Source organism: Triticum dicoccoides, chromosome 6B (genome assembly GCF_002162155.2).
Source record: "Triticum dicoccoides isolate Atlit2015 ecotype Zavitan chromosome 6B, WEW_v2.0, whole genome shotgun sequence".
NCBI lineage: Eukaryota > Viridiplantae > Streptophyta > Magnoliopsida > Poales > Poaceae > Triticum > Triticum dicoccoides.
In genome coordinates this window covers 317,234,670-317,252,010 of record NC_041391.1, presented here as the reverse complement: position 1 = coordinate 317,252,010, position 17,341 = coordinate 317,234,670, and positions in this window count along the sequence as shown.

The following is a 17,341-nucleotide window of genomic DNA, read 5'->3' as shown; positions in this document are numbered from 1 at the left end:
GCACACCATGCAAGCGAATAATTTCACGAAAGAACAAATCAGCAACATTAACAGCATCATCGCTTTTATGACATGGTATAAAGTGTGCCATTTTCGAGAATCTATCCAAGACAACAAATATGCTATCCCTCCCCTTCTTTGTTCGAGGTAAACCTAAAACATAGTCCATAGATATATCCTCCCAAGGAACACTAGGTACAGGCAAAGGCATATATAAACCATGAGGATTGAGTCGTGACTTAGCTTTTTGACATGTAGTGCAGCGAGCAATAAAACGCTCAACATCCCGTCTCATCTTTGGCCAAAAGAAATGTGTAGCAAGTACGTCCTCCGTCTTCTTCACGCCAAAGTGTCCCATTAATCCTCCTCCATGCGCCTCCTGCAACAACAAAAGACGAACGGAGCTAGCTGGAATGCATAGCTTGTTAGCACGAAACACAAATCCATCGTTAACCACAAACTTGTTCCACATTCTTCCTTCTTTACAATTCTGCATTACATCTTTAAAATCAACATCATGCACATATTGATCTTTGATGGTCTCCAAACCAAATATTTTGAAGTCAAGTTGTGAAAGCATAGTATAGCGACGAGACAATGCATCAGCAATAACATTTTCTTTTCCCTTCTTGTGTTTAATGACATAAGGGAAAGTCTCCATGAATTCAACCCATTTAGCATGTCTACGATTCAGTTTAGCTTGACTTTTAATATGTTTCAAAGATTCATGATCAGAATGTATAACAAATTCTTTGGGCCATAAATAATGTTGCCATGTTTCTAAAGTCCGAACAAGAGCATATAATTCTTTATCATAAGTAGAATAATTCAGACTAGGCCCACTCAATTTTTCAGAAAAGTATGCAACTGGTTTGCCATCTTGTAATAACACACCTCCTAATCCAATTCCACTAGCATCACATTCAAGCTCAAAAGTCTTATTAAAATCAGGAAGTTGGAGTAAAGGAGCATGTGTCAACTTATCTTTCAATACCGAGAAGGCTTCTTCCTGTGCGGTACCCCAAAGAAAAGGCACATCTTTCTTTGTAAGCTCATTGAGAGGTGCAGCAATGGTGCTGAAATCTCTCACAAAACGCCTATAGAATCCAGCGAGGCCAAGAAAGCTCCTCACTTGTGTGACCGTTTTGGGCTGCGGCCAACTCTCAATAGCTTCAATCTTGGCTTTATCAACTTCAATTCCCTGTGGAGTAACAACATAGCCAAGAAAAGATACTCGGTCGGTGCAAAAGGTGCACTTCCCAAGGTTACCAAACAAACGTGCATCACGTAGAGCAATAAAAACAGCACGTAAATGTTCCAAATGTTCTTCCAAAGATCTGCTATAAATTAGTATATCATCAAAATAGACTACCACAAATCGTCCAATGAAAGCACGTAAAACTTCTTTCATTAGTCTCATGAAAGTACTAGGCGCATTAGTTAACCCAAAAGGCATGACTAACCACTCATGTAATCCAAACTTAGTATTAAATGTTGTTTTCCATTCATCCCCCAATTTCATACGAATTTGATGGTATCCACTACGCAAATCAACTTCGGAGAATATTGTAGAGCCACTCAATTCATCAAGCATATCATCTAGCCTAGGAATAGGATGACGATAACGAATATTAATATTATTAATGCCTCTACAATCAAGACACATACGCGATGTAGCATCCTTTTTCGGCACTAGAATAATAGGAAAAGCACAAGGACTAAGGGATTCGCGTATATAACCTTTGTCGAGAAGCTCTTGTACTTGACGCATAATCTCCTTCGTCTCCTCTGGATTGGTACGGTATGGCGCACGGTTTGGCAGTGAAGCACCGGGAATTAAGTCAATCTGATGCTCAATCCCTCGAATAGGTGGTAATCCCGGTGGCACGTCTTGTGGAAAGATGTCAGCGAACTCCTGCAAAATGTTAGTGATAGCAGGAGGCAAAGAGGAAGGCACGTCCTTGAATGAAAATAATGCCCCTTTGCACACAAAAGCATAGCAAACAGATTTGCTGAAATCTAGCTCATCAATATCAGATTTTGGTGGCAAATAAACATGCACTTTTCAATTTAATTTCAGAAGCAACACTAGATAGTTTATTATTAGGCTGCATTTGTTGCTCAAATTCTTTTGCCACAATCTGATTTTCACTCTTATTCTTCTCCTGTTTTGCTTTATTAGCTCTATTCATATCATCTTTCAAAATGCAATCAGGAGTCATAGGAAGCAAAGTAATATTTTTATCTTTATGAACAAGAGTATAGTGATTGTTTCTACCATGGTGTACAGAATTTTTATCAAATTGCCATGGTCTACCAAGTAATAAGGAACATGCTTGCATAGGTACCACATCACAATCAACATAATCAGCATATGTAGAGATACTAAAATGCACACGAACAGTACATGTTACCTTAACCTTGCCGCTGTTGTTGAACCATTGGATGTAGTAAGGATGTGGATGTGGTCTTGTGGTGAGAGAAAGCTTCTCCACCATCTCCATGCTAGCCAAGTTGTTGCAGCTCCCTCCGTCTATGATGACGCGCACAGAACGTTCCTTCACAACTCCCTTGGTATGGAACAAATTGTGCCTCTGATTTTGCTCAGCTTGTGTGACCCGCACACTCAAAACACATTGAGCAACTAAACATTCATACCTGTCAGCGTCTTCAGGAGCCATGTATTGCGTCTCATGATCAGAATCATCTCCACCATGTTCTTCACGTGTAATAAGAGCCAAAGTCTCCTCATCATAGTCACTAGCGGACTCATATCCACCATCCGCGGTAGCAATCATCACACGCGGAGATTTGCATTCTCTCGCATAATGACCTCCTCCCTTACAACGACGACAAATAATATCACTTGTGTGCCCTGTTGATGCTATGGAAGAAGAAGAACGCTGTGTAGGCCCCGCAGGTGCGCTCTTGGCAAATAATATCTAGAATGGTCTGAATCTCTCTATTTAATCCACCCAGAAAACATGCAAGCATAGCTTCATTCTCCTCAACAATACCACATCTAATCATGCCAGTTTGTAATTCCTGATAATATTCTTCTACAGAATTTTTCCCTTGTCTTAAACGATGCAATTTTTGAAGCAATTCACGTTGATAATATGGTGGAACCCAACGCGTACGCATAGCAGTTTTCAAAGCAACCCAAGTAGTTGGAATAGGATATAATCTACAATGTTCAGACCACCATACACATGCAAAACTAGTGAAAGCACAAACAGCAGCAGCAACTCGTCTCTCCTCGGGATATTGTAAACATGTAAATCGTTGTTCAGTTTCTAACTCCCAAGTAAGATATATATCAGGAACATATCTACCCTCAAATGGTGGAATATTCAATTTCAGTTTAGGAATATGGACATCATCTCGTACCTAAGGTGGTGGTGCAGGCCTACCATTACGAATATATACCTGAGGTCGACCTGCTGGTGGTGGTGCAGGTGGCTGCACGTAGTGCTAATTTTGATCAACCTCATCCTCATAATCTCCCACATAATCATCCTCCTCCGCATCAGCAGCAGGAGCCATAGAAGTATCATCAATGCAATTGCAAAGTATGACAAAGATGTCGTCGATGTTACCGTCCTTGCTTCGGTTGAAGGTTGAAACGGATGCGAAAGAAGATGGGGATGCAGTGCACGGTCTTCAGTACGTTGGCGAAGATGCCGCTACACCGTGATCGAAGTTTCCGAAGTAGCGAAAGTGTCAAAGAAGTGCAACCGTTCTGTCTAGGCTGGAAGTTCCGGGCAAGACGGAAGTTCCGGGGACGGCCGGAAGGTCCGGGGGCCGGAAGTTCCGGGCAAGGCCGGAAGTTCCGGGGGTCGGGAATCTGCCAAGAATAGAGACTTTGGGATCGCGGATTTGGGCGGAAAAACTTGGGAAAATCCAAATCCGAGGGGAAAAAGAAGAAATTAGAAGGGAGGAAGAGCAGGGAAGCTAGATCCACTCGAAGCAAAGCAAATTCATGGATCAAATCCAACAAAATCTCAACTCACCAACAAATCACAAAAAAAATTGGGGCTATTTTTGGTGGGGAATTTTCGGAATTAGGACGAAAACAACAAAATCAAGCTAGAAAACAAAGGGTAGGGGCTCCAAAAACGTGATCAACGTGGCTCATGATACCATATGATGTAGGGTGGAACCCGAGGTGGACGATCTTTCATGTTTGGAGTGGATCCTACGGGGAATCACGAAGAACACGTGGAAGCACAAAGGGGAAAACGCGGGGAAAACGAGAGAGAATCACAAAACCAACAAGGAATCAATCACACGAGTGCTAGATCACCGAACACATGGATTAACAGATGATCCGCAATCAACAAAGGTAACGATACAAAGGAACCGTTCTTCTCCGTACGGAGGTCTTGATGATCTTCCCTAGAAAGGGGTCTTGAATCCGCTTGGGGGATCTTCTCCGAAGAGGTCGTGAGCTCCGAGGAGAACTAACCAAGTGGATGAGCAAGGCTCTCACACAAATATGAGCTAAACCAATGCTAACCCTAAAACGTACGGGATGAGGGAGTATATATAGTCTACGGGGTGGAAGGGTACACGGGCCTTGGCCCAAGAGGCTGCGCGCAGGTAGGGCCGGAAGTTCCGGGCCAGGCCGGAAGTTCCGGGCGCCGGATGTTCCGGGCAGGGTCCGACCTAAGCTGAAAGTTGGCACGGGTGAAGCAGGGCTGGCTTTCGGGGGCCGGAAGTTACGGGCAAGGCCGGAGGTTCCGGGGGCCGGAAGTTCCGGGCCAGGTTCCGGGCAGGTTCCCGGCTAAGCAGAAAGTTGGCATGCCCGGGGTGGTCGATGTCGATGGAGGCCGGAAGTTCCGGGCAGGCCGGAAGTTCCGGGCCAGGTTCCGGGCAGGTTCCGGGCTGAGCAGAAAGTTGACGCCTGTCGCTTCTTCTTCAGCGCTGTACCTGATCACACACAGAGTTTCCGTCTGAGGTAGTAGCCATGTCTCGTGGGTAGGAAGAGGGATTTCGAAGAGGAGCGAGTTCACCTTATCTTCGATAGCCTTAGAGCGGGCTCGAGTCATGGGTCCACGTGGTGTTGAAGGAGATGTAGATGCGTCCGTGGGGATGAGCGAGGGATGCTCCGCATCAGGGCTCCAAAAACATGATCAACGTGGCTCATGATACCATATGATACGGGGCTAACCCGGTGTAGACCGATCTTTCACGTTTGGAGTGGGATCCCTCGAAGAACACGATGAACACGAGGAAGAACGGAGAGAAATCACAAGGGGAAACACTCAAGAACAAGTCTAATCACACATCCACTAGACAATCAAACACACAAGATCACAAGGTACATGAACAACAAAGGGAAAGATACAAGGTAAGGTTCATCTCCAAGAGGAGGTCTTGATGATATCCTAGACGGTTCTTCCCACGAGGGGGTCTTGATGATATCCTGTAGGATCTTCTCCTAGATGGAGGTCTTGGCCTCCAATGGATTAGTGGTCTCTCTCTCTCAAGAGTAGAGATAGGTAGGAGCAAAGCTCACACACAAATGAGCTATCACTTTGCTAACCCTAGAAAGGAGGTGGAGGTTGTCTATTTACAGTCTAAGCCACAAAGGGGTAAGTGGGAGAGGGATACAAGGCAAAAGGCCCGGGGCTGCGCACAGGCAGGACGGTAGTACCGGACTCACGGGCGGTAGTACCGCTTGAGCGGTAGTACCGCTTGCTTTGGGCGGTAGTACCGCCCTTTCTGGACTAGGCAGGTCCTTCTTCTTTCGTATTTGCTTCCACGCTTCCCTCGCGGACGGTGTAGGCGTTCCTTGGCGCTTGCACTCCTCCTCGTCGTTCGTGAAGCTCTGACAATACCTATGCATGCACACGAGTGGAGTGTCAAGTAGTATACCATCCTCAAAGGGGTCAAGTGAACACGTGTAAAGGAGAAGATTCACCTTTATGTATGAGAAGTAGAGGTCGCACGTGTCACTTGCCAAACGGACTTTTGACATGGTGATGACCGTAGGATGCTCCGCATCAGGAAATGCCTTGCCTATCCATCACAAGACTCGAGCAAATATGAGTGGGAGAAAGAGAAGAACTTATACCAATGTACCTTGACCGATGTTGATGATGAATCAAGTTCACTCAAATGCGGACAATGAAATAGCACTGTTGGTACCAATCCTTGTCAGTTCTCACACCTACACAAGTAAAAGCTTATGGAGGAGCTCGGTGAGGATAGTGGCACAAAAATTTGATGCAAAATGTTAGCAAGAGTCAATAATGTTGAAAGAGATTCACAAATTCGCAAGTGAAACAAATGGACCAATAGCAAAGAATGGCACATGGAAACACACACACGGATAGATAAATGGGGTCGTGCAACCAAGGAATGAGCACAAAATGTGGAATCCACGGAAAACGCTCGTGTTGCACAACTCAAGAGAGACGCTAGCACGATTGCTCAATAGGCGGATACGACACTTGTGCACAACCTGTAAGATGCAAAATGGATAAACTTTCTATCCCAACTATGCTATGTATGTAAGGTTCCCGGTGTTCCCTCAAGATGATCCAAGATGATCGGATATGACAATCTTATATGCAATGTGGTATGATGCTATGGCACTTGCTTACAAGCTCTTTGCTCACTCTTTTTCTTTGCTTAAAAGCTTATTCTCTTTTTTTTCTATGGCCAGTTTTGCACAATGCACAAACCAAGATAGCATTGTGTATATGCGGGAACAAACTTATGACACAAGATATGATACCAATATATGCACCACGATGATATGGTATGTATGCTATCGGAAGTATGATCACTAATGTGCACAAGTTACGTTGCCGGCAATACTCAAATGTCTAGTCTCGATAGGCAAGTAACGCAAAATGGGCTAGGGGTTATCAATGCAATTTGCAAGGGGAATATACAATGGTGTCGTCGAGGTTACCGTCCTTTGCGATGATGTGTGGCGGTGTTCTTGATGTAGATACCAAGATGATGGAACTCGTCCCTAAGTAGCCGAAACACCTTAGGAAACGCAAAAACCGCGAACTCAAAATCTCAAATGAGAAATGTCAAATGGTAGTAGCGGAAAGCGGTGGTGGTTTTGCACTAGGCAATGCGGAAGTGGTGATGGTGGTTGATGAAGAAGCAATTATCCCTAAGTAGCCGAAACACCTTAGGAGACTCGAATCAGTACTCAAGCAACCACTAATGCTATATGGAACAAAATGGGTTAGGATGCGGAAGTCGGTGGTGGCTATGCGGATGATATGGTCGAGGGCCTAGGCAAACTTGCCAAATTTTCGAAAATTTGATGGAGTCAAATGATGTCGGTAGTATTTTTGTGGGATGGGGGATGTCAATAGCTTCAAAACGAGCTCAAAAACGTCAAAATCGGAGTTCGGATGAATTAGTTATGGCCGAAAGGGTGAAACTCGAAACGCTGAAACTGGGAGGGGCGGTAGTACCGCTTGTGATGGGCGGTAGTACCGCTCATGTCGGAATTTTTCGACTGTTTCAGGCTGAAACTGGGCTGGGGGCGGTAGTACCGCTTGGGGGGGCAGTAGTACCTGATGAGGACATCAATACCATTGTTACACCCACAACCCCTGCTGCTATACATACTGGACCAATTACTAGAGCTCGCGCACGCCAACTAAATTACCAGGTACTTTCGTTTCTTGGTAATGGTTCTAATGTTCATGAGAATATGATGCTGCCTAAATTGGATACATTTGTTTTGCTTGCAAATCAATGGCCTAGCTTGGAGAAGGATGAACATTGGAGCAAGAACAAGCATGGAGATGATGGCATGCGCAAGGGGAACAAGAACGGAGTTACAAGTGATGATTTCAAGACTTTGAAGCCACCATAATGGGTGCATGAAGCCTTGGACGAAATATACAAGATGCCACTTCATAAATTACGTCCCGAGGCTATTCTAGGTGTTGCGTCACCTTATTATTGGGCCAGGCCCATGTAATTTCAAAATACATAAGTATAGGCTATTTTTAGAGTCCGTATGTGTGGGGAAACAAGAGATAGGGTTGATTTCGGACCCCTCCACCAAGGGCCACGAAATTCCCCCCCCCCTCTTCCTCCATATATACAACCCTTAGGGCATCATTTAGACTTTGGGTTTTGTTTAGATTAAAGTTCGCCATAGCTGCAACTTCGCATACTTCGTTTGTGTTCAACGACCAGACAAAGGCGTCACAGAACCCCACCTTGATCAATAAAGCTTTCCTCTTATATTCGCAATATCCAGATTGCAATCTTACTTTCTTGCTTGTTCTTCATTTGCCTGCAGGAAACAGACCTTTGTGGTCAGGTTGATCGTGCTCCGGCGTGGTCAATAACCTCTCGGAGTTGGTTTAGCGAATGCTAAGGCGCGACGTCCTCGCACGTTCGTAGTCGGATCGTCAAAGTCGACTTCCTCCAAAACGATAGCCACCATCTCATCGAAAGACGGGACACCTTTGCCTCTATCAAGTGGTATCAGATTTCCAGGTTGCTCGGTGAGATTCTACAGTTTTTTGTAGTTTAGATCGAGTCTGGTCTTCATACCTATAGTCCACGAAAAAGGCAAAAAAAATTTAGGGTTAGTTCATCCCATCCGAACCAATCTGAGCCTTTGCATAATCTTTTCTGTATTTGCTTTGTTGAATTTGCGGTTGCATCGTCGTGTCAAGTTGTTGGTCTTAGTGTCTAGTCCTTTAGAGTTTCGAGTTCTGTTCACAGGTTGTCACGTCGCCGCTGCCATGTATCACCACCGCATCATCATCGTCGCTGCTGCCATATACCACCACCACACATTCACCGCCAATCCGAGTCCATATATGCCACCACATATCCGCTGCCATCACGCCAATCCGAGTCCACCTGCAACGTATATCCGCCACCAGTCTGAGTTCCACCAGATTCATCTCCGCCACCAACCCGAGTTCCTCTAGTTTCATCTCCGCCACCAGTCCTGATACAGGCAAAGGTGTCCCGTCTTTCGATGAGATGATGGGTTTCGCTTTGGTGGAAGTAGAATTTGACGATCCGACTACGAACGTGCGAGGACGTCGCGCCTTAGCAATCGCTAAACCAACTCCGAGAGGTTATTGACCACGCCGGAGCACGATCAACCTGACCATGAGGGTCTATTTCCTGCGAGCAAACGAAGAGCAAGCAAGAAACTGGGATTGCAATCTGGATATTGCGAATATAAGATGAAAGCTTTATTGATCAAGGTGGGGTTCTGTGATGCCTTTGTCTGGTCGTTGAACACAAACGAAGTACACGAAGTTGCAGCTATGGCGAACTTTAATCTAAACAAAACCCAAAGTCTAAACGGTGCCCTAAGGGCTGTATATATGGAGGGAGAGAGGGGGAATTTCGTGGCCCTTGGTGGAGGGGTCCGAAATCAACCCTATCTCTTGTTTCCCCACACATACGGACTCTAAAAATAGCCTATACTTATGTATTTCGAAATTACATGGGCCTGGCCTAATAAAAAGGTGACGCATCACCTATAATAGCCTCTAGACGAAATTTATGAAGTGACATCTTGTATATTTCGTCCAAGGCTTCATGCACTAGTTATGGTGGCTTCAAAGACCTGAAATCATCACTTGTAACTCCGTTCTTGTTCTCCTTGCGCATGCCATCATCTCCATGCTTGTTCTTGCTCCAATGTTCATCCTTCTCCAAGCTAGGCCCTTCATTTGTAAGCAAAACAAATGTATCCAATTTAGGCAGCATCATATTCACATGAACATTAGAATCCTTACCAAGAAACGAAAGTACCTGATAATTTAGTTGGCGTGCGCGAGCTCTAGTAATTGGTCCAGTATGTATAGCAGCAGGGGTTGTGGGTGTAACAATGGTATTGATGTCCTCATCATCCTCCCCTTCTTGAAATGAAGTCGTTCTCGAAGGAAGCTCATCTTCCTCACCCAAATAAGGCTTTAAATCTGCAATGTTAAAAGTGGGACTAACCCCAAAATCTGCAGGCAGCTCAAGTTTATATGCATTATCATTTATTTTCTCTAACACCTTAAAGGGACCATCAGCACGTGGCATGAGCTTTGATTTGCACAAATCAGGAAATCTATCCTTACGCAAATGTAACCAAACAAGATCTCCAGGTGCAAACACAACATGTTTTCTACCCTTATCTCCAGCAAGTTTATATTTGGCATTCATACGCTCAATGTTTTCCTTAGTTAACTCATGCATTTTTAAAATCAATTCAGCACGTTGTTTAGCATCAAAATTAACCTTCTCCGAAGATGGAAGAGGCAACAAATCAATAGGTGCACGAGGTAGGAAACCATACACAACTTCAAACGGGCACATCTTAGTAGTAGAATGCAATGAACGATTATAAGCAAATTCAATATGAGGCAAGCATTCCTCCCACATTTTCTTATTACTCTTCAAAACATCCCTAAGCATAATAGACAATGTTCTATTGACTACTTCAGTTTGGCCATCAGTTTGGGGGTGACAAGTAGTACTAAAAAGCAGTTTAGTCCCCAACTTAGCCCATAAGCATCTCCAAAAGTGGCTAAGAAATTTAGTATCACGATCTGAAACAATAGTATTTGGCACACAATGCAAGCGAATAATTTCACGAAAGAACAAATCAGCAACATTAACATCATCATCGCTTTTATGACATGGTATAAAGTGTGCCATTTTTGAGAATCTATCGACGACAACAAATATGCTATCCCTCCCCTTCTTTGTTCGAGGTAAACCTAAAACAAAGTCCATAGATATATCCTACCAAGGAACACTAGGTACAGGCAAAGGCATATATAAACCATGAGGATTGAGTCGTGACTTAGCTTTTTGACATGTAGTGCAGCGAGCAATAAAACGCTCAACATCCCGTCTCATCTTTGGCCAAAAGAAATGTGTAGCAAGTACGTCCTCCGTCTTCTTCACGCCAAAGTGTCCCATTAATCCTCCTCCATGCGCCTCCTGCAACAACAAAAGACGAACGGGGCTAGCTGGAATGCATAGCTTGTTAGCACGAAACACAAATCCATCATTAACGACAAACTTGTTCCACATTCTTCCTTCTTTACAATTCTTCATTACATCTTTAAAATCAACATCATGCACATATTGATCTTTGATGGTCTCCAAACCAAATATTTTGAAGTCAAGTTGTGAAAGCATAGTATAGCGACAAGACAATGCATCAGCAATAACATTTTCTTTTCCCTTCTTGTGTTTAATGACATAAGGGAAAGTCTCAATGAATTCAACCCATTTAGCATGTCTACGATTCAGTTTAGCTTGACTTTTAATATGTTTCAAAGATTCATGATCAGAATGTATAACAAATTCTTTGGGCCATAAATAATGTTGCCATGTTTCTAAAGTCCGAACAAGAGCATATAATTCTTTATCATAAGTAGAATAATTCAGACTAGGCCCACTCAATTTTTCAGAAAAGTATGCAAGAGGTTTGCCATCTTGTAATAACACACCTCCTAATCCAATTCCACTAGCATCACATTCAAGCTCAAAAGTCTTATTAAAATCAGGAAGTTGGAGTAAAGGAGCATGTGTCAACTTATCTTTCAATACCGTGAAGGCTTCTTCCTGTGCGGTACCCCAAACAAAAGGCACATCCTTCTTTGTAGGCTCATTGAGAGGTGTAGCAATGGTGCTGAAATCTCTCACAAAACGCCTATAGAATCCAGCGAGGCCAAGAAAACTCTTCACTTGTGTGACCGTTTTGGGCTGCGGCCAACTCTCAATAGCTTCAATCTTGGCTTTATCAACTTCAATTCCCTGTGGAGTAGCAACATAGCCAAGAAAAGACACTCGGTCGGTGTAAAAGGTGCACTTCCCAAGGTTACCAAACAAACATGCATCACGTATAGCAATAAAAACAACACGTAAATGTTCCAAATGTTCCTCCAAAGATCTGCTATAAATCAATATGTCATCAAAGTAAACTACCACAAATCGTCCAATGAAAGCACGTAAAACTTCGTTCATTAATCTCATGAAAGTACTAGGTGCAGTAGTTAACCCAAAAGGCATGACTAACCACTCATATAATCCAAACTTAGTTTTAAATGCTGTTTTCCATTCATCCCCCAATGTCATACGAATTTGATGGTATCCACTACGCAAATCAACTTTGGAGAATATTATAGAGCCACTTAATTCATCAAGCATATCATCTAGCCTAGGAATAGGATGACGATAATGAATAGTAATATTATTAATGCCTCTACAATCAACACACATACGTGATGTACCATCATTTTTCGGCACTAGAATAATAGGAACAGCACAAGGACTAAGGGATTCACCTATATAACCTTTGTCGAGCAGCTCTTGTACTTGACGCATAATCTCCTTCGTCTCCTTTGGATTGGTACGGTATGGCGCACGGTTTGGCAGTGAAGCACCGGGAATTAAGTCAATCTGATGCTCAATCCCTCGAATAGGCGGTAATCCCGGTGGCACGTCTTGTGGAAAGACGTCAGGAAACTCCTGCAAAATGTTAGTGATAGAGGCAAAGGTGTCCCGTCTTTCGATGAGATGATGGATATCGCTTTGGTGGATGTCGACTTTGACGATCCGACTACGAACGTGCGAGGACGTCGCGCCTTAGCAATCGCTAAACCAACTCCGAGAGGTTATTGACCACGCCGGAGCACGATCAACCTGACCACGAGGGTCTGTTTCCTGCGAGCAAACGTAGAACAAGCAAGAAACTAAGATTGCAATCTGGATATTGCGAATATAAGATGAAAGCTTTATTGATCAAGGTGGGGTTCTGTGACGCCTTTGTCTGGTCGTTGAACACAAATGAAGTACGCGAAGTTGCAGCTATGGCAAACTTTAATCTAAACAAAACCCAAAGTCTAAACGGTGCCCTAAAGGCTGTATATGTGGAGGAAGAGAGGGGGAATTTCGTGGCCCTTGGTGGAGGGGTCCGAAATCAACCCTATCTCTTGTTTCCCCACACATACGGACTCTAAAAATAGCTCATACTTATGTATTTCAAAATTACATGGGCCTGGCCCAGTAAAAAGATGACGCAGCACCTATAATGGCTTCTGGACGAAATTTATGAAGTGACATATTGTATTTTTCGTCCAAGGCTTCATGCACTCGTTATGGTGGCTTCAAAGACCTAGAATCATCACTTGTAACTCTGTTCTTGTTCCCCTTGCGCATGCCATCATCTCCATGCTTGTTCTTGCTCCAATGTTCATCCTTCTCCAAGCTAGGCCCTTCATTTGGAAGCAAAACAAATGTATCCAATTTAGGCATCATCATATTCTCATGAACATTAGAATCATTACCAAGAAACGAAAGTACCTGGTAATTTAGTTGGCATGCGCGAGCTCTAGTAACTGGTCCAGTATGTATAGCAGCAGGGGCTGTGGGTGTAACAATGGTATTGATGTCCTCATCATCCTCCCCTTCTTGAAATGAAGTCGTCCTCGACGGAAGCTCATCTTCCTCACCCAAATAAGGCTTCAAATCTGCAATGTTAAAAGTGGGACTAACCCCAAAATCTGCAGGCAGCTCAAGTTTATATGCATTATCATTTATTTTCTCTAACACCTTAAAGGGACCATCAGCACGTGGCATGAGCTTTGATTTGCGCAAATCAGGAAATCTATCCTTACGCAAATGTAACCAAATAAGATCTCCAGGTGCAAACACAACATGTTTTCTACCCTTATCTCCAGCAAGTTTATATTTGGCATTCATATGCTCACTATTTTCCTTAGTTAACTCATGCATTTTTAAAATCAATTCAGCATGTTGTTTAGCATCAAAATTAACCTTCTCCGAAGATGGAAGAGGCAACAAATCAATAGGTGCACGAGGTAGGAAACCATACACAACTTCAAAAGGGTACATCTTAGTAGTAGAATGCAATGAACGATTATAAGCAAATTCAATATGAGGCAAGCATTCCTCCCCCATTTTCTTATTACTCTTCAAAACAGCCCTAAGCATAGTAGACAATGTTCTATTGACTACTTCAGCTTGGCCATTAGTTTGGGGGTGACAAGTAGTACTAAAAACCAGTTTAGTCCCCAACTTAGCCCATAAACATCTCCAAAAGTGGCTAAGAAATTTAGTATCATGATCTGAAACAATAGTATTTGGCACACCATGCAAGCGAATAATTTCACGAAAGAACAAATCAGCAACATTAACAACATCATCGCTTTTATGACATGGTATAAAGTGTGCCATTTTCGAGAATCTATCCACGACAACAAATATGCTATCCCTCCCCTTCTTTGTTCGAGGTAAACCTAAAACAAAGTCCATAGATATATCCTCCCAAGGAACACTAGGTACAGGCAAAGGCATATATAAACCATGAGGATTGAGTCGTGACTTAGCTTTTTGACATGTAGTGCAGCGAGCAATAAAATGCTCAACATCCCGTCTCATCTTTGGCCAAACAAAATGTGTAGCAAGTACGTCCTCCGTCTTCTTCATGCCAAAGTGTCCCATTAATCCTCCTCCATGCGCCTCCTACAACAACAAAAGACGAACGAAGCTAGCTGGAATGCATAGCTTGTTAGCACGAAACACAAATCCATCGTTAACGACAAACTTGTTCCACATTCTTCCTTGTTTACAATTCTGCATTACATCTTTAAATCAGCATCATGCACATATTGATCTTTGATGGTCTCCAAACCAAATATTTTGAAGTCAAGTTGTGAAAGCATAGTATAGCGACGAGACAATGCATCAGCAATAACATTTTCTTTTCCCTTCTTGTGTTTAATGACATAAGGGAAAGACTCAATGAATTCAACCCATTTAGCATGTCTACGATTCAGTTTAGCTTGCCTTTTAATATGTTTCAAAGATTCATGATCAGAATGTATAACAAATTCTTTGGGCCATAAATAATGTTGCCATGTTTCTAAAGTCCGAACAAGAGCATATAATTCCTCATCATAGTCACTAGCAGACTCATATCCACCATCCGCGGTAGCAATCATCACACGCGGAGATTTGCATTCTCTCGCATAATGACCTCCTCCCTTACAACGACGACAAATAATATCACTTGTGTGCCCTGTTGATGCCATGGAAGAAGAAGAACTCTGTGCAGGCCCAGCAGGTGCGCTCTTGGCAGATAATGGTGGTTGTGCCTGTTTTCTTGTACCACGACTGGAGGAGGCACCTGATTGAGGTGCTGGTGCAGTTGAAGTAGAAGATGCACGAGGTGTCCATGATGAAGGTCGGCCTGCAGAAAAGTTAGTTCGCGCCAATGCTTGTCGATCCTGCACTTCACGTTCAGCTTTACAAGCAAGATGGAATAAACGAGTGATGTTAGTATACTCCTTATAGTCTAGAATGGTCTGAATCTCTCTATTTAATCCACCCAGAAAACGTGCAAGCATAGCTTCATTCTCCTCAACAATACCACATCTAATCATGCCAGTTTGTAATTCCTGATAATATTTTTCTACAGAATTTTTTCCTTGTCTTAAGCGCTGTAATTTTTGAAGCAATTCACGTTGATAATATGGTGGAACCCAACGAGTACGCATAGCAGTTTTCAAAGCAGCCCAAGTAGTTGGAATAGGATATAATCTACAATGTTCAGACCACCATACATATGCAAAACTAGTGAAAGCACAAAGAGCAGCGGCAACCCGTCTCTCCTCGAGATATTGTAAACATGTAAATCGTTGTTCAGTTTCTAACTCCCATGTAAGATATATATCAGGACCATATCTACCCTCGAAAGGTGGAATATTCAATTTCAGTTTAGGAAGATGGTCATGATCTCGTACCTTAGGGAAAGCCCTACCATTGTGATGATTTGCATGTGGACGACCTGGTGGTTGTGGTGCAGGTGGTTGCACGTAGTTCTGATTTTGAGCAACCTCATCCTCGTAATCTCCCACATAATCGTCCTCCTCCGCATCAGCAGCAGGAGCCACAGAAGTATCAACAGCAGCACCAACAGTTTGGCCAAACGCAAGAGGAACACGGCAAGGAAACACGACAAAGATCAATATGTGCATGATGCTAATTTTAAAGATGTAATGCAGAATTGTAAAGACGGAAGAATGTGGAACAAGTTTGTCGTTAACGATGGATTTGTATTTCGTGCTAACAAGCTATGCATTCCAGCTAGCTCCGTTCGTCTTTTGTTGTTGCAGGGGGCGCATGGAGGAGGATTAATGGGACACTTTGGTGTGAAGAAGACGGAGGACGTACTTGCTACACATTTCTTTTGTCCAAAGATGAGACGGGATGTTGAGCGTTTTATTGCTCGCTGCACTACATGTCAAAAAGCTAAGTCACGACTCAATCCTCATGGTTTATATATGCCTTTGCCTGTAACTAGTGTTCCTTGGGAGGATATATCTATGGACTTTGTTTTAGGTTTACCTCGAACAAAGAAGGGGAGGGATAGCATATTTGTTGTCGTGGATAGATTCTCAAAAATGGCACACTTTATATCATGTCATAAAAGCGATGGTACTGTTAATGTTGCTGATTTGTTCTTTCGTGAAATTATTTGCTTGCATGGTGTGCCAAATACTATTGTTTCAGATCGTGATACTAAATTTCTTAGCCACTTTTGGAGATGTTTATGGGCTAAGTTGGGGACTAAACTGCTTTTTAGTACTACTTGTCACCCCCAAACTGATGGACAAACTAAAGTAGTCAATAGAACTTTGTCTACTATGCTTAGAGTTGTTTTGAAGAATAATAAGAAAATGTGGGAGGAATGCTTGCCCCATATTGAATTTGCTTATAATCGTTCATTGCATTCTACTACTAAGATGTGCCCTTTTGAAGTTGTGTATGGTTTCCTACCTCGTGCACCTATTGATTTGTTGCCTCTTCCATCTTCGGAGAAGGTTAATTTTGATGCTAAACAACGTGCTGAATTGATTTTAAAAATGCATGAGTTAACTAAGGAAAACATTGAGCGTATGAATGCCGAATATAAACTTGCTGGAGATAAGGGTAGAAAACATGTTGTGGTTGCAACTGGAGATCTTGTTTGGTTACATTTGCGTAAGGATAGATTTCCCGATTTGCGCAAATCAAAGCTCATGCCACGGGCTGATGGTCCCTTTAAGGTGTTAGAGAAAATAAATGATAATGCATATAAACTTGAGCTGCCTGCAGATTTTGGGGTTAGTCCCACTTTTAACATTGCAGATTTGAAGCCTTATTTGGGTTAGGAAGATGACCTTCCGTCGAGGACGACATCATTTCAAGAAGGGGAGGATGATGAGGACATCAATACAATTGTTACACCCACAGGCCCTGCTGCTATACATACTGGACCAATTACTAGAGCTCGCGCACGCCAACTAAATTACCA